Here is a 24,163-nt window from a genome sequence, read left to right on the forward strand (position 1 = left end):
ATTGAGCCATACAGTACAGTGATCGCTGGGCCCCCTATCATAAGACACACTGCACTGGGCTCTGATATTTGGAATGGTGTATTAGTGAGAGAGAAGCTCCCTGCCTCTGAGGTGTGCACACACGTTGCACTGGGCTGCGATACTGGGGCTGAGTAAGCTTGCACTGCCGCTGCTTGGGTTGTACCTGTTCTAAGGGGGAACAGTTGTATGAGGGAAGCTTGCACTGCTTTTCTCTGTGCTTTACCTGAAGATTGATTTTAACCCCATTGTATGTTCTACCTGTTTAACCTGCATACTCAGCAGTGTTCTAAGCACGCCTTCCTCAGCCCTGGGAGGCAGTGGGAGGTAAAGCTGACTGACTGTTCCATTTGCTGCATCTCTATTGCTGAGTTCACACCTTCACTCCCTGTATCTCTCCCATATGCTGCTCATTAATCCTGTGTTACAGAGCTAATAATTCTACTTTCTGGCACATGTGCCTCACCCTGCCACGGCTGATGCCCCTGGCATTCTTGGCTTATTGGGGGCTGGTCAAACAGGTGCATTGTGGGAGTACAGTCTCAAGAGGACTTCCCTTCATGATTTTATCGCACAACAGGAGCGGCCGCCTGAACTCACGAGAGCTCCTGGCACAGGCCCCTTCCACTACTGGAGTAGCTTTATGATTAGAAAAACTAAGGTTCAAATCCTACTTCTCTCACCACTATGCCTTGGGACTTGGGTAAGTCAATTTATTTCCTCTTGCCTCTGCTACCCACTAAGATTATAAACTGTTTGAGAGTGGAATAATATTGTAAACAGCCTTGAGCTAAAATTGAAAAAATAGTCTAGGAATTCAAAATATTATTGTTATTTACCTATAGAACCCTGTTGTAAGAACGTCACCTTTTTCTAAGAAAATTCACCTAGAGAAGCCTAATATAAGAGGGTTATACTCTTTCAGTTTTATATGAATACTCACAAACCCTCCTGCAGTGCTCTCTCACAGTAACCAGTGACTGCTGAGCTCTGAGGCAATGCTCTAAGTGCACACTAGGTGGCACTATAAGGGCACACTGCGAGGCAGGTACCACAAATGAAACCCAAACTCACATGCATCCTAGTACTAGCCCCCCCCCCCCGAACCCACACACACTCCCCCCCCCCCCCCCCCCCCCCCCCACACACACACAGAAACAAACAAACTTTTACACATACACTAAAAGATCCACTATACGCACATGCAACCCTGGATTTCTCAATAGGCACTCATTATGCCTGTGCCTAGGGTGGCAAACATTTAGGAGCAGCAGGCTGGTTAAGATTTGCCGCCTCCCAACTCTGCTGAGAACAGTCCTCTGCTACCCTGTAACAGGTCCTTACAGGAGGTGGGAGAGGGGGGTGAAAGCATTAAAAGTGTCTAAAGGCATCAAATCCTAAATCTGACTCTGCACACGTTTATTTGCACACTGTACACTTATGAACAGATACACATCAATACATACACAGCACATACAAACATCTATTAATATACACACACAGGAATCAGGGACACATGTTGATGAGGCTATTACCCCCTTATGTAAAAATTAACCGTGCACCCAACTTGCACATTTTAACCCTCAAAACTTTAAAAAAAAAAAAAATAAAATGTCCTGACGGTGATCAGGTTAGGAAAATGGACGCTCAATTTAGAGTATCTGTTTTCCTAATCCGCGCTCAGCCACTTCTCCTGGGCACCTGATGCCTAGGAGGTGCTAGGAATGCACAATTTCCCCTAGCGCCTCCTTTTTAACGTAGTGGCTCATTTGTCTGCTGCATCGTGCGCCCGGCAGAGGTGGATGAGCGCGTTTTAGGAAAGCAGGTGCTCAGTTACGAGGGCCCATTTTTCCCCACATGGACTTTGCATCGGCCTGAATGTGGAAATGTCACGGATGCTACTGAGACCGGGAGAGTAGAAGCAGCCCCTGCACCTCCTGGTGCCTGATTTCTGCCAGGTACTTTTGGTTTATGGCTGGTTTTGAAAATTCATTTCAGTACCTTGTGATGTTTGTAGTTTTTTCTTCTTCCTATCAATACTGCAAGATTTTATTTTAATTAGCAGGAGATTTAATCCTTATCCATTTTACAATGGTCGTAACATCATTGTGTTCCCCAAGTGGGGTCAGGTGACAGTCGTTAAAACCTTCCCCCTTCTCCAGTTATACAGGTTCTCAATCTTAGTGAAAAGGCCAAGAAGTGATCCTCCTCTGCTAACAATGCTTGGAACTTAGTCAAAACGAAGATCAGACAAGTTGCAACCTCCCAGTACCTCAATCAGTACTACAGGTACCAGAATGCATTGGGATGGGGAGGAGGAGAGCGTCAGCAAGCCAGGGCTGTCCTAAAGCCCTCTCTTCCAGGACCTGGGTCAGTGCTCCTCCCAAGCAATCTCACTCTTCTCTGGGTTATTTTATGAATCACTTCAGTAGCAACTCTAGAAGCAGTACCTCCCTTCCCCTTGCTTAGCATCAGGAACCAGATCAGGGGGTCCCCAAATTACAGCCCATGGGCTTCATCGGGCCCAGGGAGCTCATTCTTTCTTTCTTTATTTATTTAAAAACTTTTCTATACCATCGTTTAGTAATGCACCATCACAACGGTTTACAATTAGGCACGTAAATAAGTTTGGTTTGTTTATAAATTATCCAGAGGGTGCCAATAAATTTTCGGTTACATGTTTCAATAATATACTTTATATGGAAAATGGATTGGAATTTCCATTTATACGATTAATAGGATAATCATATATGTTTTATACTATCCTTTTCTTAATTTAATACTTAATTATGATAAAAATAATAAAGTAAGCAATTATGTTTTTGGGTGACTTTCAGCTGTGTGTCGGTGTTCTTATTCATTGACCTCACTGAGAAAGGCTTTTTTGAAGAGCCATGTTTTAAAACTTTTTTTGAAGAGTTTTAAGTCTTTCATTAATCTTATTTCGAGTGGCATTGTGTTCCATAATGTTGGACCGGCTAAGGATAGTGCTCTCTCTCTAACTTGGGTCAGTTTTGCTGTTTTGACCGAGGGCATGGTTAGTAGAGCTTTATTAGTCTGCCACACTTTTCCTTTCTGTGACTGGATCAGGTTGATGAAAGAAAGGTTTTTTTTTTGGGTGGGGGGGGGGGTTCCATGCACAGCACCAACAGAAAGGCTGGTGGGGGTATCCCAGGCCCTGCCAGAGGTGGAGGAGCCAGCCAGACCTGCTGAGAAGAGGAGAGCTGCTGGTGGGGAGGCCAGTGGAAAATCAAGAAGATGCACAAGGTGGGAGGATGTGGAGAAGAGTAAATGAGAGGGAAGGGAAGGTAGGAGTGAGGGGAAGAGAGGGGAAGGGAGAGGAGATGGTGAGAGGGAAGGGAGGAGAGTGAGTGAAAGAGAAGGGAGGGAAGGAGGTGAGAGTGAAGGGGAATGAGAGGGAGGGTATGGAATTGTGAGTGAAGGAAAAGGAGAGGGGAGAGGATGGGAGAGGAAAGGGAACGAGCTGAGTACAAGAAAGGGGGAGGGAGAAAATGAAGGAGGGATTGAATGAGAGGATAGGGAGCAGAGAGGTGGAGAGGAGGGGAGAGGTGGGAGAATGAGAGGGAAGGGAAGGGAAGGGAAGGGGAGGGAGGGAAGGGGAAGGGATGTGGGCTGAATGGAGTTGTGAATGGGAGTGCATCACACACACTCACTACTATACCTTAGGGCAAGGCTTCCCAAACCTGTCCTGGGGACTCCACAGCCAGTCGGGTTTTCAGGATATCCACAATGAATATGCATGAGATACATTTGCATACCAGGTATATCCTGAAAACCCAACTGGCTGTGGGGTCCCCAGGACAGGTTTGGGAAGCCTTGCCTTAGGGGGAAGGGAGGGGAAAGGACTGCGGGAAGGCAGAGTTGCATCTTCTGAGAAATCTAGAAATTCTTACTGCGATCCCTACCCCCTCCCTGCCAGCCTGCCTGTCATTTCCCAGCAGTTCAAATCTTTCAGTTAATGAAAGGACTGGATATAATCTGTCGTCCCCCCCCCCCCCCCCCCCCCATGCCCCAGCTCAGCCTTCTCGGTGATCTGGTGATGTCCTGTGTGGCTCTTCAGCTTGCTAGATGTTAAACAAATTACCAGAGTGCTACGAGAAGTGCTATGTCACCTCAGCTTCAAGAAACAGATCCAGTCCTGGTTTTACCCCATTGCATGCATGGAAATGTAGGTCTGCTTTTCTTAAGGCACTCAGAACTAAACTGACATGCACGCAGGTTGGTAAGCCAAGACCGAATTAGCCTGTTCAAATTGAGCTGAGTGGGGTGGAAATCCTAACAACAGGGTATGTAGGCAGGGCCATGTAAGGGTATTAAACGCCCTAGGCAAACCCTCAATCTCATGCCCTCACCTCTACATACCTGGTAGCACCTCTGGCACAGCACCCACCTCCTACTCTCCTTTCACTCTCTGCCAAGTTCTGCATGCCCCTCCTTTTGCTCCCTATCCACAATGCCCAGCATCTCTTCTCTCTATTCTCCTGTCCAACATCTCCCCTTCTTCCCCTAGCATCCTCCTCTTTCTTTCCTTCATTCCCTGCTTAGCACAACAGCAGCACCACAGCCCCCTTTTACAGTGCCCAGTATCTCTCCACCCCATTCCCCTCTCCCCAGCACCCTCTCTCTCCACAAACCCAAACCCAATCTCCACAACTCCCCCAGCCAACCACCTTCCTCCTTATCTTCCCCACCCACATCAACCAAGTATACATTCCTTTCTCTACTGAGGTGCCAAGACTTAAAAGTGGGTAGGTGGCACCTGGAAGCTTTTACCGCTCCCAAAACGTTGGCACTTCAGTCAACTACCTAGTTTGCCTAATGGAAGAACTGGCCCTGTATATAGAGAGGTTCTATGGAAAGTTACAGCTCAGCCAGGGTGTCTCTTGCTGCCTCTTGTAGCCCGTTGTCATGTGACCCAGGAATCCTCTGCACAGGAATTCTCTTATAATTAGGGCTTCTCATTTTAGATGTTTATAAAATATAAATTTTGTTGTTTAATTTTTAGCTAATTAGAGTTTTTTTAATGATTAAAATCAGGTTGATTTTTTTTTCCATTGTTGCTCTAACACAGTAGTTCCCAACCTGTGGTCCATGGATCCCTAGGGGCCTGCCAGATGATAACAGGGGTCTCTGTGGGCCATGCTGCTATGAGGAAAGAGCAGCTACTGGCAAAAGAAAAGGACTGCAGTGTCACTGGCAAAAGAAAAGTCTCAACAGGCTGCTGTGGACCCCATCTCATGGCAGCTGAAGAAGAGAAGAGGCCAGACAAGCTACTGCAGACTCCATCTCATGGTGTCCAGAAAAGAGTCCTAGAAGGCCTTCTCAAACCACATCCTTCAGCAACTGAAGAGAGAGGGAAGCCCAGAGTGAGAGGCTGTGTGAGTGTGTGAGTTGGCTGAGAGAGAGCATGTGGAAATGAGTGTGACTATGTGTGAGGGAGCTTGTGAGAGTGAGACCATGTGTATGTGTGTGAGCCTGTCAGAGTTATAGTCTGTGTGTGAGAGAGAATGTGTGTGTGTTTAAGGTAACCTATGGCATAGAATGTGTGAGAGAGTCTGTGGGGGTATGTGTATGTGTGTGAGAGGAAGCCTATGTATATATGTGTGAGAGAGGGAGCCTGTGGGTTTAGAGCAGATTAGTGTGTATTTGAGGGAGTTTGTGGGAGTGTATGTGCATGTGAGGGAGCCTGTGAGAATGACAGCGCGCACGCGTGCATGTGTGTGTGTGTGTGTGTTTGAGAGAGAGATTTTGTGTGTGTGTGTGTGTGTGTGTGAAGGAGCCTGTGGGAGTGAAAGCTTATGTGTATATGAGAGAGAGAGCATGTGTGTGTGTGAGGGAGCTTGTAGCAGTTAGAGGCACTGTGTGTGTATTTGTATGTGAGTGTGTGAGAGTGAAAGAGAGTGTGTCATAGAATGTGTATATATGACACAGAGAGAAAATTTGTGCAACCCCGCGCCACCCCACTAATTCAAGACATCTCAGGATGACTGGAAATCAAAAGTTCCCAGGTATGGAGAGCGAAGGATTTTTTTTATCCATATTAGTTTTAATTTATTGTTATTTGATGTGTCCACTGTTTTGAAATATTTGATTGATGTTTGGTAAGATTTTACAAATGTTTTTGAGTTTAATTATAGGATGTTATTCTATTCATCAGCTGCTTTGAAATATGTATTCTTTTTTATCAATATGGCTTTACTATTATGAATGATATTTTATATTTCTTGAATATACTTGATGTTTTTTGAAGAATGGTGATATTTCTGGTTTTCCATTGTTGCACTTCCTAGAATCTGGCTTCTTGCAGTTTCTAGTTCAGTTTTTGTCTGCATGTTTGTATTTATACTTTTATGGCCTCTTTGTTCTGTATTTGGTGTGGGTCTGTCTGTGCTCTGCATGTGTGACTGAGGTGAGGTATTCTGCTGGCATGTGGTTTCTATATAGGGATCTATAACAGCCTGACATGTTTTGTTTTCCTAATAGGAGCTATATTAGTATTTTAGGGCCTGGTGTAATATTTGCAGTGTTACCTTTTCATAGGTAGGGTTGTTACTGTTTGAGTCTAGCAGTTAGTTTTATGGTATGGCAGGTTCTGTTCTGTATTCTTTGTTGGGGGAGTTTCTGTGAATGCAGGGTTATGTAGAGCTTGAGATACAGGTTTTATATTGGGATTCTGTACTATCCTGTACAGATCCCAAATTTTTCTCCCATATAGAAGAATTTGTATTGATTGATGCTCTTGAATAATTATAGTGATAATTTTACTGGATGGTTGAAATTGGCCAGAGTTTTTATTTATTTTTTTGTTATTTAGAAGGTTCTTCTGTCTAGAGATCCGCCATGATCTTATGGAATGAGTGGAATGTAAGATTCCGAAACAAATAGAGATGCCGCTGACATGCACACCCAGCATCTTGCAATAATGATGCAAAATGTTTGTAGCAGTGCCTCCTGCTTTATGAGCGGGGGTGTTCTGTCTCTGCATAGATGGAATCTGGTAGCAAGCACATATGGAGAGAGCCATTGGACCCCTGCCAAGATCAAACTAACAGGGTAGTTTCCCTGGCACAGGTGATTTTCTTTAAAAAAAAACCAAAAAAAAAACCCACAACAAATAATCATTAAAAAATACCATGGAGGGGAGAGAGCGATATGTGCACCAAACCTCTTTCCACATTTCACTTTTAGTGTTGTGGGCCTGTCTCAAACATCCCTCCTTCCCCCTACCACCGGTCTCTCACACTCTCTCTCTGCTCTGCAGTCCATCCCAACCAGTCCTCCTCTCTGCCTCCACCAGTCCTTCCCTGCAAGTTTCTCCCTCTCCCTCCACCAATCCATCTTCACTATTCCTTCTCTCTCCCTCTCTCTACCAGTCCTTCTGTCTCTCTCTCTTTCTCCACATCCAACCTCACCAGTCCTTCCCTCTCTTCTTCCATCAGTCCAGCCTCACAGTCTCTCTCTCTCTCTCTCCACCAGTCCTTTTCTACCTCTCTCTCTTTCTCCCTCCACCAGTCCATTTCTACCATCTCTTCCCCCACATCCATTTCCACCAGTCTGTCTCTCTCTCTTTCTCCACATCCAACCTCACCAGTCCTTCCCTCTCTCTCCCTCCATCAGTCCAGCCTCACAGTCTCTCTCTCCACCAGTCCTTTTCTACCTGTCTCTTTCTCCCTCCACCAGTCCATTTCCACCATCTCTCTCTCCCCACATCCATTTCTACCAGTCTGTCTCTCTCTTTTTCCCTCCACCAGTCCATTCCCGCCAGTCTCTCTCTCTCTCTCTCTCTCACTTTCTCCCCCCCCCCCCCCCCCCCCCCCCAGTCCATTCCCCACAGTTGCTCCAGATCCAGCTGTGTGGCTGCCTGTAGTTACACCATATTAGTTACTGAATATGAGTACATTCTTGCACATTTACTGCTGTGCTTTGCAATTAAAGGCATTCAGTTTATATCAGTAAGCATTATTTAATATGTTTTATATATTATCAGTGAGTCTGGTGTGTATATAATTATTTCTTTGTTATTACATTAATCACTTTTCTATATACAGCAATAACTGCAGGTAAACATGAAAGAGAAGCATGCAGGGGTCCACAAAACTTCTGGAGCTTGAAAAGGAATCCACGCTCCTGAAAAGGTTGGGAAGCCCTCTTCTAACATTTATTGGGTATTTCCATTTAACGGTACATTTTGTAAACATGTATTATCAGAAGCCTTACTGCCAATGTTTTCTCCCCACTGTTTCAGCCCTTCCTACGGTCCCGGCACTCTTTCTGCTCCTACCCCCTCCAACCAGAACAGCCCCAATAGAGCCTCCTAAAGGCCCAACTCTGTCTGACCACAGCCAGGCACCGGGCCCAGATTTAGGCATAGCCAACAGAGGCAATTGCCTAGGTTGCCAAATTTTTAAGGTACCAAATACTCAGGCGGAAGAGGAATGCAATTGTGCCAGGGAGGAGCCTGCTCCAGTCATTCACTTCAAAACGGCACTGTTGTGGCACTCTTGAAGGGGGTGGGGATAGATGGACTGATCTATCTGATCTCCCGTTCCCCTACTCTCCAGTCCTGCCTATGGGCACCTGAATCCTAAAGCCAGCACTGCCAAGCACTCCTTCTCACAGCCCCCCCCCCCCCCCATACAGTCTCCCACAGCCCCAGCCTTCTGTGTCCTCCCAGGACCTTCCTCAGCTCCAACTCTGCTGTCAGGCCACAGTCTAGCACTGTCTTCCACAGCCCAGGGCTGGCCCTCCCATTAGGCAGACTTCAGCATCACCTACAGTGCAATTTTGGTGGCAGCACCAGAGACTTCGTGTAACCTCTTTTGGGCAGGGATTTATTGAACATGAAATCTAAAAATGCTGTAAGCTGCTTTCAACATTATTAGGAAAGGCAAGTTAGAAATCCAAATTTTTTATTAGCAATACAGCTCCTATTGGGGGAAAAAGAATAAGCTGAAGTACACAGAAACTACACTTTAGCTGAATACCACATATTGGTGACACACAGAATACTGAAAAACCTTCGCCAAATACAGAATAAGCAACCACAGATTATAAATAGAAATATACAAGTAAAAACTGAACTCCTGTCCTCTCCAGCCTCACCCCTCTCCCCGCCTGTTGCCTGCAAGACAGGAAGGAAGGTGGAAACAATGGGAGGGGAGGGGCTGGATTAGGAAGCAGATTGGCTCTTTCTTGCTCTGTTCTATGCTATCTTCCTTCCTGTTCCCAGGACATTGTCGGGTAAGGGGGAGGAGCTGGAGCAGGAAGCTGCCTTTTCATAGGTAGGGTTGTTGCTGTTTGAGTTCTGGGCTTTAGTGCTGTTTTGCTATGGCAGATATGCTAGTGACAACATTCCTGGTATTGGAGAAAGTTTGTGTCACTGTTACTGAGGTGACAAATGATTTTAATTTTTTTTTTTTTGTATATGAGTAGTAAGGGAAACCTAGTTCAGCTCAGCTAGAGAGGCCAACCAGTCATTTCAGAGACTACCTTCAGCCAAAGCAGTATGGATTTTTTTTTTAATATAGATCATTGATAGTCTGAACTGAGAAGCTAAGTTAATACTAAAACACTGATAGTCCCAAGTCCTCCTCTCAGTAACACCTGACATTGCAAATTCAATTAATTCTTACTTTAACAGATGATGATAGTAAAGGATAAGACTCACTCTTATGAGCATGTAATGACTCTTATAGTGTGTAATGGTGCCCAGATATAAACATAGCTTCAAGTACAGCATTTTTTATTTTTTGTTGCACTTAAAGAAAAGATAAGTCATATTTGAATTTTTATTCCTCTTTTTAAATGCAATGAAAAATAAAAAAAAGACTATACTTGGAGCTCCATTATACACTGGGTCATTATACACTCATAAGCATGAGCCCTTTATTTTAACATATATGTTTTCTATTTTTCTTGAATTTTTGTTGCTGTCTACTCCCCAAAAATCATAGATGATACATCCAGCAGATAGTGTGACCTGATTTCTGAAACATATTTGTATAATATTTTCAAAACAATTCATCCACAGAAATGGGGCCGTTTGTCCAAGATGGTGGTCGACAAACAGGACTCTCTGGGAACTAGGTCTACAGGTCCCATCCTTCCCATCGTTAAGCAAAAGGTAAAGCCTTGAGCTTACCCTGCAGTCTCAACCAGGGACAGTGACATGCCTTTTTGGTTGGGGGGACCTGCAAATTGCCCCCAACACTGCCCCCCTGTTTATAATTAATGTCATTCTTTCTTTCTTACTTACATACTTCACATAAACCATAGAAAGTATAATTGATTATTATTATAACAACAAGGAAGGGGGGCAGGAAGAAGAGCAAGGGTGGGGAGAGAAGGGGGCTGAGGGCAGGGGATGAGAGCAAGAGATGTGTGGATAGTGGGTGAGAGGGGGGCTGAAGGGTGGGGGATGGGGAATAGAGGTGGGGTGCTGAAGGGGAGAGAGGAGAGGGCTGGGAGCAGAGGCAAGGGAAAGGGGCTGATAGTGAAAGAGAGGAAGGGCCAGGGGGCAGGAATTAAGAGGAGGTGACTGAGAGGAGAGAAGAGAGGCCTGCCCTCAGTAGAACGCGGTATTATGTTGGGGCTGCCGAGCCTTCGTCCTTTTTCTTGTGGGAGGTGGGTAGTCCTGGGGACAAGAGGGAGAGAGAATAAGAAGAGAGGAAGGAGTGGGGCCAGGGAGAAGAGAGAGCAAGAGATGGGTGAGAGCAGGGGAAAAAGAGGAGAAGAGGGGCTGAAGGGAGAGGAGGAAGTGGAAGAGGGAAGCTGAAGGGAGAGGAGGAGGTGGGGCAAAGGGAGAATGAACAGATGGGGAGAGGCAGGGGTCAAGGGCAAGACATGGTGGGGAAAGGATGAGAAGGTAGAGGCTGAAGGGAGATGGGAGAGAGGTGGCAGGTTGAAGAGGAGAGAGGAGAGGGCTAGAAGTAGGGGAAGGAGCTAGTGTCAGGAAAGAGAGAAGAGGCGGCTGATAGGAGAGAAGACCCCTCCTATCTCTCCCCTTTCTCTCTGACCTCTTCTTTCCCCCTTCAGCACTCCTCTAATCCCCTATTGCCTTTTTCTCCCTTCAACCCCTCCTCTACCCCATCTCCACCCTCTGTTGCTCCCCTTCCTCTCTCTTTAGCCTTCCTCCTCCATCTCTTCCTCCTGACCCCTCCTCCTTTCCTCTGCTCCCACTCCTTGTTTTATTTCTCCCTGCTCTCATCCCTTACCCCCTGCTCTTGCTTTCTCTCCCTACTGCCTGTAACCCTTCCTTTTATTCTCCTCCAGCCCCCAACTCCTGCTCCCCATATCTCCCAGTCCTCCCCATCCTCTGTCCACTACGACCATCCACTAATCTGCTGGTGGAGGGACTCCCCTTCCCCTTCAGAGCACTGCTGGGAGCAGCAGCAGCAGCAGCAGTGGTGTCAGTGCAGGTCCGGCAGTGGTAACAGCAATGAAGGCAGGTCTGGCAAAGGCAGCGGAAGCAAGGGAGAACAGGTCCGGCAGTGGTTGGAAGGGAAAGCAGGCCTGGTGCCAAAGAGGGTTTATATGTTCTAGCGCTCTTTTTTTAAAAGTTTGCTCGTAGCAGAAGTTACATCATTAAGACGTTACTTCCGCCATCAGCAAACTGCACAGAAGGGGGAGGGCTCCAAGCGCGTTCTTCCACTTAGGAGGTGGCTGAGGGTGGGGAGGAGTTTTTGTGGCCTGAATAACACTTATTGGCTGGCTGGCTCCAATTTATTTTTTTTTTGGGGGGGGGGCATGGCCCCTGTGGCCCACCCCATTCTGATGTCTATAGTCTCAACTTCTGTGACAAGTACTGGCCCGATGGACTCTCACATTGTCAGAGTGGGGCTGCTGGAGTCACAGCCCCAGCACCGTCTCCTCCTCTCCCCAAACCCAGCAGCACAGACATCAGAATGGGATGCCCAGCCAAAATCGGGCTATATCCACAGAATCAGTGAGGGAGACTGGAGGGGCAGGCAGCAGCTGTTTGGTGGCTGGCGGAAGAGAGCGGCAGTGCGTCAGCCTTGTCTCCCACTGCTTTAGCTCTGGTTCTGACCCCTGCTTGGAACCACACCAGTGTCTGTACAATTGCATGGTTCAAAATGGCAGAGGAGCAGGAGGATGTGGCCTGAAGCACCACTGCTCTCCTCCCTACCACTGCTGATCAGCATGGGAGGGGAGAAGGGAAGAGAGCATGAGAGGGGATTGGGGGAGAAAAAGAAGGGATAGGGATGGGGGAAAAGAGAGAGACGTAGTGGGGGGGGGAGGTGGGTTTGGGGGCAGAGGAGAGAGAGTGAGAGTGGTGAGGGGCAGGGAAAAGAAGGAGGTGTGGTTGGCTTGGCCCTCCCAACCAAAATGGTGTTCTGCTGCTCCTGGCCATTAGAACTTTTCTGTGGAAGATGGGGCCAGTCCAGGTCGTGATCATGGCAGCAACAGCAACATAACTCTGAAGGCTCATTGGCTGGGGAGCAAGCCTCACCCAGGCCCCGCCCCCTGATTTCCATATGGGAAGTGAACCTGGGAGTGGAGACGCACTGCTTCAGTCTCCAGCCCATGTGTCTTCAGAGTGCGCACAGACCATGTGTCTCCAGACCATGTGTCTTCAGAGTGCGCACAGACCTTGGTCCAGTTCTTGCATCACAGAAAAGGTCCATAGGACAGGGAAATTTAGGGAGTAAATACGTGTTTAATGGTCAAAACCAATAGTTCCAGTTTTTACACTGGGGATGTTCTATTGGAGTTTATCCAGAAAGGCTAAAGAGGTTAGGACTGTTCAGTCTGGAGAAGAGATGGCTGAGGGGGGATATGATAGAGGTCTATAAAATCATGAGTGGAATAGAAAACATAGAAACATAGAAATGACGGCAGAAGAAGACCAAATGGCCCATCCAGTCTGCCCAGCAAGCTTTCACACTTATTTTTCTCATACTTATCTGTTACTCTTGGCCCTTATTGGTCACTTTTTGGTTCTAATTTCCTTCCCCCTGCCATTGATGCAGAGAGTAGTGCTGGAGCTGCATTAAAGTAAAGTATCCAACTTGATTGGTTAGGGATAGTAACCGCCGCAATAAGCAAGCCACTCCCACTCTTATTTGTTTACCTAGCCTGTGCAATTCAGTCCTTGTTGGTTGTTGTCTGAATATAAATCCTCTTTTTTTCATCCCCCTGCCGTTGAAGCAGTGAGCTGTGCTGGATATGTATTCCAAGTGAAGTATCAGGCTTAATTGATTCGGGGTAGTAACCGCCTCAATAAGCAAGTTACTCCCATTCTTATTTGTTTACCCAGCCTATGCAATTCAGTCCTTGTTGGTTGTTGTCTGAATATTAATCCTCTTTTCTTCATTCCCCCTGCTGTTGAAGCAGTGAGCTGCGCTGGATATGTATTCCAAGTGAAGTATCAGGCTTAATTGATTCGGGGTAGTAACCGCCGCAATAAGCAAGCTACTCCCACTCTTATTAGAACAGGTAAATGTGAATCGGTTATTTACTCTTTCAAATAATAGACAAAATAGGGGACACTCCATGAAGTTAGTAAGTAGCACATTCAAAATAAATTGGAGAAAATTCTTTTTCACTCAACGCACAATTAAGCTTTACAATTCATTGCTGGAGGATGTAGTAAAGGCAGCTAGCATAGCTAGGTTTAAAAAGGGTTTGGACAAGTTCTTGTAGAAGTCTGTAAATGGTTATTAACCAGACTTAGGAAAAGCCAGTACTTGTCCATAGGTATTAGCAGCATGGGATCTGTCTTCTGTTTGGGATCATGTCAAGTAGTCTTGACCTGGATTGGCCATTGTTGGAAACTGGATACTGGACTTGATGGATTCTCAGTCTGACCCAGTATGGCAGTCCTTATGTTCTTATCAGTTTTAACCAATATTCAGAAGCCCTACTCATAATGGGAGCCTAGGGCAGACATCTGCAGGAAGAAAAGGAGCTGAGCTGAGACCTAGGGGCAGTGAGAAAGGAGTAGATTTGATTTCCTAGCTTTCCAACTTCCCTTTTAAAGCATTCAAATAATTTCTCAATCTAGAACAGGAGCTGAAAACGCAGAATCGGATCACCTGATCCTTCTAAAATGGATTTAGATGATCACTCTGTAAAGTATGAGGTGTCCTGATGCAAACAATAGTGTCACAGTGTCTGCTGTTAAAATCCAGTTCCTTCTTGCAAACATTAATCCATAGATGAAGAGATGGAAAAGATCAGGCAACGCATATGGGAGTCGGAGCAGAGTTAGTGAGTGACAGGACAAGGGAGAGAGAGAGAAGGGAAGAGAGGGAGAAGGATAGATGACTGATTAAAAGATAGGAAACAAAGAATAGGACTAAATGCTCAGTTTCCCAGCGGAAAAAGGTAAATAGTGGAGTGCCTCAGGGATCTGGTTTAACATTGTGGTATAACATATTCATTAATGATCTGGAAAAGTGAGCAGCAAGTGAGGTGATAAAATCTGTAGATGACACAAAACTATTCAAAGTAGAAAAAGCACAAGCAGATTGTGAGGAACTGTCAGACTCAAGAACTGAAATATGAATCAATTTCTTACTTAATAACGGACTATGGAAAACAATATGCTTGTTTTTTCAGCAACCATCATCTAGCACAGGGTCCGAGATATTAACCTGGTACCCCTCAAGAGCTGAAAAGCTTCTTTGTGCTGTGGGTATAATCATCGGTTGCTTTTTGAAATATAAGAACATAAAGTCTCAAATAAACTGATAAAGTACTTAATGTTGGTAGAGATGAAACTTCTCTGGAATGAATGCCGCTGAGTTGTGGATCCCTTTCAGGTCTTCCTTATGCTTACTTGTTAAATCACCCGTATTGATGCCGTGTTGAAAGTTCCCTTTCAGGTCTTCCTTTTCATATTTGGTAATAAATAGCCCGTATTGACACAGTATTTGAAGGTCTCTTTCAGGTCTTCCTTCTTGTACTCGCTGTAGAATCGCCCGACTCTGCAGAGTTTCGGAGTAATCTCCTTCTTCAGGGGTCCAGCCAGCTCGTTTGTGAGAATGAATTTATCAATGTGCCATATCTGTGTTTTTACAGCATTACGACCAGCGGCTTATCCTGGGTTTTCGTATGTGATCAGCGCCATTTAGATTTGCTTTCTAATAGTGCAGAAACTTTGACAGCATCTGCACTGATAGAAAGCAAATCTAAACGGCGCTGATCACATACGAAAACCCGGGATAAACCACAGCACAAAGAAGCTTTTCAGCTCTTGAGGGGTACCAGGTTAGTATCTCAGACCCTGTGCTAGATGATGGTTGCTGAAAAAACAAGCATATTGTTTTCCATAGTCCGTTATTAAGTAAGAAATTGATTCATATTTTTGTTGTATCATTTTTTTCTCAGAGGTTTTTTCTTTAGACTCAAGAACTGGACATCTAAGTAGCAGATGAAATTTAATGTGGACAAGTGCAAAGTGATGCACATAGAGAAAAATAATCCCAACTACAAGTGCAAGAAGCCGGGTTATGTACTGGGAGTCACCACCCAGGAGAAGGACCTCCGAGTCCTTGTGGACAACACCTTGAAATCTTTGGCTCAGTGGGAAGTTTTGGTAAAAAGGCAAATAGAATCTTAGGAATTATTTGGAAACGGACAGAGAACAAAAGTGAGAATAACATAATGTCCTGGTATAGATCCATGGTGCGACTGCACCTTGAGTATTGTGTGTAGTTCTGCCCTGCCCTGCCCCCCCCCCCCCCCCCCCATCTCAAAAAATCCACAGTGGGCTTAGAAAAGGTCCAGGGAAATGGGTGGAAAAGCCTCTTTATGGAGAAAAACAAACAGATTAGGGCTTTTCAGCTTCAAAAAGAGATGGCTGCAAGGGGATATGATAGAGATTTACAAAATCCTGAGTGGGGGCAAAATAGATAAATAGGGAATGGTTATTTCGTCTTTCACATAGTACAAGGTCTAGGAGACAGTCCATGAAACTAACAGGTAGCAGATGTAAAATAAATTGGAAAAAGTATTTGTCACTCTAGGCACAATTAAGCGGTGGAATTTATTGCTGAGGGATGTGGTCAAGGATCTCACATAACTGGGTTTAAAAGGGGTGGACAAGTTCCTGGAGGAGAAGTTTGTAAACAGTCGTCATTAGCCAGGTAGACTTGGAGAAAGCCAGCGCTTATCCCTGTGAGTTGACAATGAGAAATTCACCTACTCTTACTTATCTGCTGGGCACTTCCTAGAGATCCAGCTTGGCCACTGTTGGAAACAGGACGCTGGTTTTCATGGACCTTGGGTCTGATCCTTAAGGAGAAAGAGAAAAGGGAAGGAGAAGGAAGAAGGGAATGGGGAGAGGGAGTGGAGAGGGTTAGAAAAAGAGAAACAGGAAAAGAATAGAGACAGACACCTTGGAATTCCCAAACAAGCAGACACAGAAGGAAAGAAAAATATTGCAAATGAATAAAGGAAAAAAGAGGTAGAAAAAACAAGAAAGAAAAGGTGTGACAGTGAGAAATGCTTGATAATAGGAAAGAAAATGAATTAAAAGAAGAAGGAAGAGAAAGCAAAAGGTAGAGGAGCAGGAAGGAATGAAGGGATGAGGGAGAGAAGGAAGGGGAGAGAGCAGTAATTGCTGTTTGTGATGCTGCTTGCGATAATAGTCCTCCTTGACAAGTAAATCACACTCTAATTGCAGGCTGCCTCATCCCACCCTTCCCCCAGTCGACCCCATCCCAAAGTCAGCTTCCATTCTATTCACTGCGCACTCTTCAAAACATACAGCTAAAGTAACCATTATATTTTTACAAAACAAACTCAAAGCCCAGCTGAGTGTGTGAGAGGCGGCCAGATGTGGCCTCCAGTCTCTTGGCCAATCAATACACTCTCTGCGTGTCCCTAAAAACTCTCTGTGGAGCTGGAGCGCTGAGCTGAGGGACGCTTGGAACAGATTTGGAGAGATGAATGAGGCTGTGGAGTTGTGGCACGTGCTCTTCATTTGCAGCCTACAGAGGCTCTGCCTCAGGACGTGCCATCTCTAAGCACCAACTTCCAGCAAGCCACCACACCACCGTCCATGGCAGCCTGAGCAATGCGGGGCAGGAGCAGGTGCGTGCCTGCAGGTGCATAAGAAGAGGAAAGCTAAGAAACCCCACTTGGAGAGCCCAGGTCCAAAAAATTAGATCAGGCACTCCTGGACTTCCAGTTACACTTGCAAAGTGTAAGATGAAAAGCTTGAAAGGAGATTTGAGAATCCAAGACTGGCATATTTCATCCTTCTACCTGCACCCAGGGGCTATAGCTTCACAGCCCTGATAGGAACTTCATGAGCAGGGACCAGCAAAGTAGAGAGTGACCTAACACAGAGAAGTGTGACCCCAAGGCTGCAAACATTATGCAAAACAAATAGAGCAGTGCAAGCTTCCCTTACCCATTGTCCCACCAGGAACAAGTACAGCAAGAGCAGCGGCATTGTACCTTCTTGTCACAGACATTTCCCTACCATAAAAGAGGTGCAAAACAAATAGTAGCATTGCACCTGTACTTTTCACACACAAGCATGCACTCAGACACATATTGACTCACCAAAGAACAGCACAGGCAGCTGCAGTGAAAGCATCCCTCTCACACACTGCCCCATCATACAATAGATAAAACACAGCACCAGTACAAGCGTTTCTCTTTCTGTCACTCACACACACACACACACACTAACCCACCACAAAAGAGGTATGACACAAACATCAGTAGTGCAAACTTCACTCACATACAGAAGTACACCCCGCCTTACTGCAAAATCAAATATAATACAGGCAACAACAATACAAGCTTCCCTCAGGCACTGCCACACCACAGAACAGGTATCATAGAGGCAGCAGTAATTTAAGTTGTTCTCACAAATTCCTCCACCATAGAAAAGGAACAACATGGGCATCAGCAGTTAACTTTTCCCTCACTCATACTGCTCCACCAAATTACAGGTATAGCACATGCAACAGAAATGCAAGCTTCCTTCACATGCTACCCCACCACAAAAAAAAATACAGCATGGGCAGCAGCAGTGAACCTTTTGGGCATACACACTGCCCTACCAGAGAACAGGTATAGAATAGGCACAAGCAATGCAAGCTTCTCTTATACACACTGTGCCATTACAGAACAGGTATAGAACAGGCAGAAGCAATGCAAGATTCCCTTATGCACACTCTCCAACCACAGAACAGGCATAAAACAGGCAGAAGCAATGCCAGCTTAATTTAAACACTCTGCCCCCACCACAGAAAAGGTACAGAATAGACAGAAGTAATGCAAACTTCCCTTACACACATCCCATCACAGAAGAGGTATAAAACAGGCAGAAGCAATGCAAGTTTCATTTACACACACTGCCCCACCACAGAACAGGTATGGAACAGGCAGAAACAATGCATGCTTCCTTTACACACATTGCTCCTCCTCTCAACAGAAGTAGAACAACCAGAAGCAATGGAAGTCTTCTTTACACACACTGCCCCACCACAGAACAGGTACAGAATAGGCAGAAGCAATGTAAGCTTCCTTTACACACATCCCACCACAGAAGAAGTATAGAACAGGCAGAGCAATGCAAGCTTCCCTTATGCATATCCTCTAACCACAGAACAGGTACGGAACAGGCAGAAGCAATGAAAGTTTCATTTACACACACTGCCTCATTTCTGAACAGGTATAGAATAGTCAGAAGCAATGAAAGCTTCCTTTACACACACTGAAACCATCACAGAACAGGTATAGAACAGGTAGAAGCAATGCACACTTCCTTTACACACACTGCCCCACCTCTCAACAGGTATAGAACAAGCAGAAGCAATTTAAGCTTCCTTAAACCACACTGCCCCACCACAGAACAGGCATAGAATAGGCAGAAGCAATGCAAACTTCCCTTACACACACTGCCCACCACAGAACAGGTGTAGAATGGGCAGAAGCAATGCATGCTTTCCTAATGCACACTGCCCACAACTTTACCACAGAACAGGTATAGAACAGGTACTAGCAATTAAAGCTTCCATTACACACACCGTGCCATTACAGAACAGGTATAAACCAGGCAGAAGCAATGCAAGCTTCCCTTACACACACCACACCACCACAGAACAGGTATAGAAAAGGCAGAAGCAATGCAAGTTTCCTTTACACACATTGCCTCATTTCTGAACAGGTATAGAATAGTCAAAAGGAATGAAAGCTTCCTTTACACACACTGCACCATCACAGTACAGGTATAGAACAGGCAGAAGCAATGCAAACTTCTCTTTCACACATACCCCACCACAGAACAGGAATAGAAAAGGCAGAAGCAATGCAAACTTCCCTTCCACACACTGTCCAACTCAGAACAGGTACAGAACAGTCAGAAGCAGTGCAAGCTTCCCTAATGCACACTGCCCACCACTTTACCAGAGAACAGGTATAGAAGAGGTACTAGCAATGAAAGCTTCCGTTATGCACACCGTTCCACCACAGAATATCTATAGAACAGGCAGAAGCAATGCAAGCTTCCATTAAGCACACTGCTCCACCAGGGAACAGGTTAAAGAACTGGCAGAAGCAATGCAAGCTTCCTTTATGCACACTGTGCCACCACAGAACAAGTATAGAGCAGGCAGAAGTTATGCAAGATTCCCTAACAATCCGGTCTGTTTTTCGTTTTTACCATTGATGGCTCATTTATTCACATTGTGTATAAGAATTGTTACCAAAGGTTTCCATCTGTTTTAATGTTTAAATGTTCCTCGTTTTTTTATGTTGTGCTCACAAGCACTCCATTGTTCTATGTTCTTTTTGTTCTTTTGTTCCATGTAATGCTCTTAGGCAAGTTGATCTGTTTCACTGTAAACCGGTTTGATTTGCATCCAATGCAAGAAGATCGGTATATAAAAAACAAAAAATAAATAAATAACACACATTGCCCTACCACTGAACAGGTGCAGAATAGGAAGAAGCAATGAAGCTTCCATTACTCACCCTTCTCCAACACAGAACAGGTATAGAACACACAGAAACAATGCAAGCTTCTCTTATGCACAGTGCCCCCACCACAGAACAGGTATAGAACAGGCAGAAGCAATACAAACTTCCTTTAAGCACACTGTACCACCAGAGAACTGATATAGACCAGTCAGACACAATGTAAACTTCTCTTAAACACCCTGCCCCACCACAGAACAGGTATAAACCCAACAGAAGCAATGCAAGTTTCCTTTACACATACACTGACCCACCTCTTAACAGGTATAGAACAGGCAGACGCAATGCAAGCTTCCCTTACACACACTGCCCCACCACAGAACAGGTATAGAACATGCAGAAGCATTGCAAGTTTCCTTTACACATATTATGGTTTTGAGCTGTTTGAGTGGATTCTTGGGTTCTGTAGAGATGACCACGCCCATGGGGAGGAGCCCCGCGAGGAGCCACAGTACTAGGCTAGACTCAAGACACACAAACAGAGATTTGTCTTTTATTATACAGCTGATGTATACCACCAGAGGTGGCAGTAGTGAGGTGATCCAGAGAGCAGTCCAGGGACCCTCGGCAGAGGGTACCAATCTCACAGAGATAGTATAGGGAGATCTGGATGCAGGTTCCCAGTGCAGCAGAGCTGTAGATGAGACAGACTGAGAATTTTAGATTACTTACTAAGTTGGTAGCTGTATAGGTGGAGATCCCAGCAGGCAGAAGTAGTTGAATACAGGCACCGAGCCAGGGAGAGCAGGCCCTCGAGGAGCGAGTACCTGAGCCCAGAAAGGCACCTGAAAGAAAGTAAAGGGCGCCCGAGGAGCGGGTACCCAGGTTAGAGAAATACCCCGAAGGGCAGAGAGAGCTTCCAGCAGCAGCAAGGAAATGGCAGAGTAGCTCAGACCGGAGGTTTTCCATCCATTCATGATCCTTGCTAACTCGATGAGCTAGCAAACAAGGGCAGGCTAAATACCCAGATGGCATGACGTCACTTGAGGGGGATGCCCCCGAGGTTCCCACCATGACGTGGATAAAGACGCGCATCCTAGAAGGCCCTTAGGAGAAACATGGCGTGAGGCTTTGCCATAGCCGTTCCGAGGACGCCGGAGAGAGTGGCATGCAGACACGGCAGTAGCCATCTTCCCAAGTCTAGCGGAGAGAGCAGAGAGAAAGGTGAGGCACAAAGGTCGAAGATGTCTTAACTCGACGGATGCAACAGTACCCCCCTTCAAAGGGCCCCCTCCAGACCGCCTACCTTTTGTGGAATTGCTGAAGCATCTCTTTATCCATGATATTAGCCAAAGGTTCCCAAGAGTTTTCTTCAGGTCCGTAACCCTCCCATGACAGGAGGTATTCCCATACTCTGCCTCTCTTTCTCACATCAAGAATGGCATGTACCTTGTACTCGATGTCTTCTTCTGCATCAATAGGTATAGATTCAATTGTCTTGGTGGAAAACTTGCTAAGGATTAGCGGTTTCAGTAGCGAGACATGGAACGCATTATGAACCTTCATCGCTGGTGGAAGTTTCAGACTGTACATGAGAGTGCCCAGTCGTCGGAGGATGGGAAAGGATCCGACAAAGCGAAGAGCAAAACGAGCTGATGAAAGCTTGAGTCTTAGATGTTTTGTTGACAGCCAGTGTTATGTTTTGTAAGGTTTGGGTGGACCCTTGGACACTGTGGCAGCTGACCACGACACAGGTCAGGCTCAGCTCTGGACACACAAACACAGATTATATCTTTATTTAGACAGTTTGTGAAGCCACCAGAGGTGGCGGTTGTGAGTAGAAGATGGAGCCCAGCTGGGCTAGTATTCCTCAGGGTGCTGGAACAGCGGTTCCTCTGGTAGCAGTGCTGTAGTGAAAAGAACTGAGAGAATGAGTACAATAAGACATTCACAGAGTCCCCAGTATGGAGAAGCCCCGAGATAGGGAGAGCTGACCCTCGAGGAGTGAGTACCAGATCCCTGGGAGCAGAGACTTGTTGGCAAGTACTCATGCAGCAGTTCCACATAGGAGATGGCACTGGCGCTGGAATGGAGTCAGGCCCTCCAAACAGCTCTGAGTAGATGGTAGTAGTACTCACAGATTGTGTCTGTAGCAAATTCTTCCAAGTAGAAGAGGAGATGGACCCAGGCAGTGAGTCAGGGAACATGGGCCCTTGAGGAGCGAGTACCGGTTCCTGAAGGTAACCTGAAAGAAGCAGAAAGGCCCCCGAGGAGCGGGTACCCTGTTAGCAGAAAAGAGTCCAATAGAAGTTGGAGGTAGAGTAGCTGGGTACGGAGAACGAATCCCATCCGAAGGAAATTCCCTTGCTAACTCAACGGCTAGCAATAAACGATAGGCTTAAATATCTGGGCAGCGTGACGTCATCACAGGGGGACGCCTCTGAGGTATGCGCCATAGAGGAAATAAGAATAAGGGCCATGCGGCACGCGTGCCCTAAGGTACCTGAGGAGCATGGCGGGAGGCAGGGCCCAAGCCGGTGCGGGGACGCTGGAGAGGACGGTGGACAGATGCCACAGCAGCCAGACGTCCACAAAGAGGAGTCACAGAAAAAGAAAGGTAGGCGGAGTGAAACCATCGGGCAGCGACGGTTACAACAGCCTGACTTTGTCACCAGGCTGAAATATGAACATCATAGCCTTTCTTTGCTCTTTGGCCTGCATTTTGAAGCATCTCTTTAGTCTTGCTCCATATTAGTTGGATATCTTTGGCAGTAGACTGAGCTGCCGGGGACGACACTGAAAGTGGAAGTGGTAAGGGTGGTAATGGTAGTCGTTCATAGACCACTTCAAATGGTGTGGATCCAGTTGATGTTGCTGGATGAGAGTTGATGGCGAATTCAGCCCATGGCAACAGTTCAGCCCAGTCATTTTGACATGAACCAACGTAGGCTCGAATGAACTGCTTGAGTGTCCTATTCATTCTCTCAGTTTGCCCGTTCGACTGAGGATGGTATGCAGAGGTGAAGTCGAAAGAGATATCAAACTTCTTGCACAAAGCTTTCCAGAACTTTGCTGTAAATTGAGCTCCTCTGTCAGAGACGATGTGCTTTGGCATGCCGTGTAGGCGAAAGATGTGGGTGATGAAAAGTCTTGCAAGCTCCATGCCTGAGGGCAAGCCAGGGAGAGCCACGGAGTGAGCCATCTTCGAAAAATAATCCACTGTAACCCAGATGGTATTGTTACCTCCAGAGAGTGGTAAGTCTACCACAAAGTCTGTAGCAATGTGAGTCCAGGGCTCGTCTGGTACTGGCAAGGGATGAAGCAGGCCCCAAGGACGTCCGGGCAGAGGTTTCTGTCTGGCACAATTGGAACAAGAAGTAACATAGGAGAACGTGTCTTCCTTCATGGTGGGCCACCAGTAGTACTTCTGTAATTTAGCCAGAGTTCTTCTTTGACCAGGGTGTCCAGCCAGTTTCGAATCGTGAGCCCATGCTAACAGTTTTTTCCTTAGGTTACCGGGTACAATGGTCTTGCCCACAGGTACAGGATGTGTAGCTGACAGGATAACTCTCTTCGGGTCGATGATATGCTGTGGTTCATCAGGTACATCCTCAGAGAGAAATGAGCGAGATAGGGCATCTGCTCTGACATTCTTATCCCCAGGGCGGTATTTCAGCACAAAGTCAAATCTGTTGAAGAATAGGGACCATCTCGTCTGCCTATGGTTTAGGCAGATTTTTGTGATCTGTGAAAACAGTGATCTGATGTTGTGCACCTTCAAGCCAGGGGCGCCACTCTTTGAACGCCATCTTTATTGCCAGTAGTTCTTTATCCCCAATGCCATAGATCTTCTCTGCTGGCGAGAAGCGTCGGGAGAAAAAGAACATGGATGCAAGATCTTAGTGTCACTGGACTGGCTTAGCACGGCCCCTCGCCTACTTCCAAGGCATCGACCTCTACGAAGAAGGGCCGGGTCGGATCCGGATGTCGGAGGCATGGCTTACTCGAGAAGGCGTCTTTCAGTTTCCGAAATGCTGTCACAGCTTCCGTAGACCAATTGGTGACGTTGGCACCTTTCTTAGTCATTGCTGTTAGTGGAACAGTTAATGAAGAGTAATTCTTGATCAATGTTCTGTAGTAGTTGGTAAATCCCAGAAATCGTCTAAGAGCCTTTAGACCAGTGGGTTGTGTCCATTTTTTAATGCTCTCCAGCTTCTGTGGGTCC

At 46.1% G+C, this 24,163-nt stretch overlaps 2 long non-coding RNA genes across 2 annotated transcripts; both read left to right on the forward strand.

The window, feature by feature from the left end:
• Nucleotides 1-589: 589 nt before the first annotated feature.
• On the forward strand, nt 590-5,431 carry LOC115075782. Its single transcript, XR_003852602.1, has 3 exons — nt 590-721; nt 2,181-2,307; nt 5,111-5,431. It is a non-coding gene; the product is annotated as an uncharacterized LOC115075782 (long non-coding RNA).
• Nucleotides 5,432-5,852: 421 nt separating this feature from the next.
• On the forward strand, nt 5,853-10,177 carry LOC115075841. The gene is made up of 3 exons (XR_003852621.1): nt 5,853-6,047; nt 8,088-8,174; nt 10,070-10,177. It is a non-coding gene; the product is annotated as an uncharacterized LOC115075841 (long non-coding RNA).
• The last annotated feature ends 13,986 nt before the right edge of the window (nt 10,178-24,163 follow it).

The sequence above is a fragment of the Rhinatrema bivittatum genome, chromosome 14 (genome assembly GCF_901001135.1).
Source record: "Rhinatrema bivittatum chromosome 14, aRhiBiv1.1, whole genome shotgun sequence".
Taxonomy (NCBI): Eukaryota; Metazoa; Chordata; class Amphibia; order Gymnophiona; family Rhinatrematidae; genus Rhinatrema; species Rhinatrema bivittatum.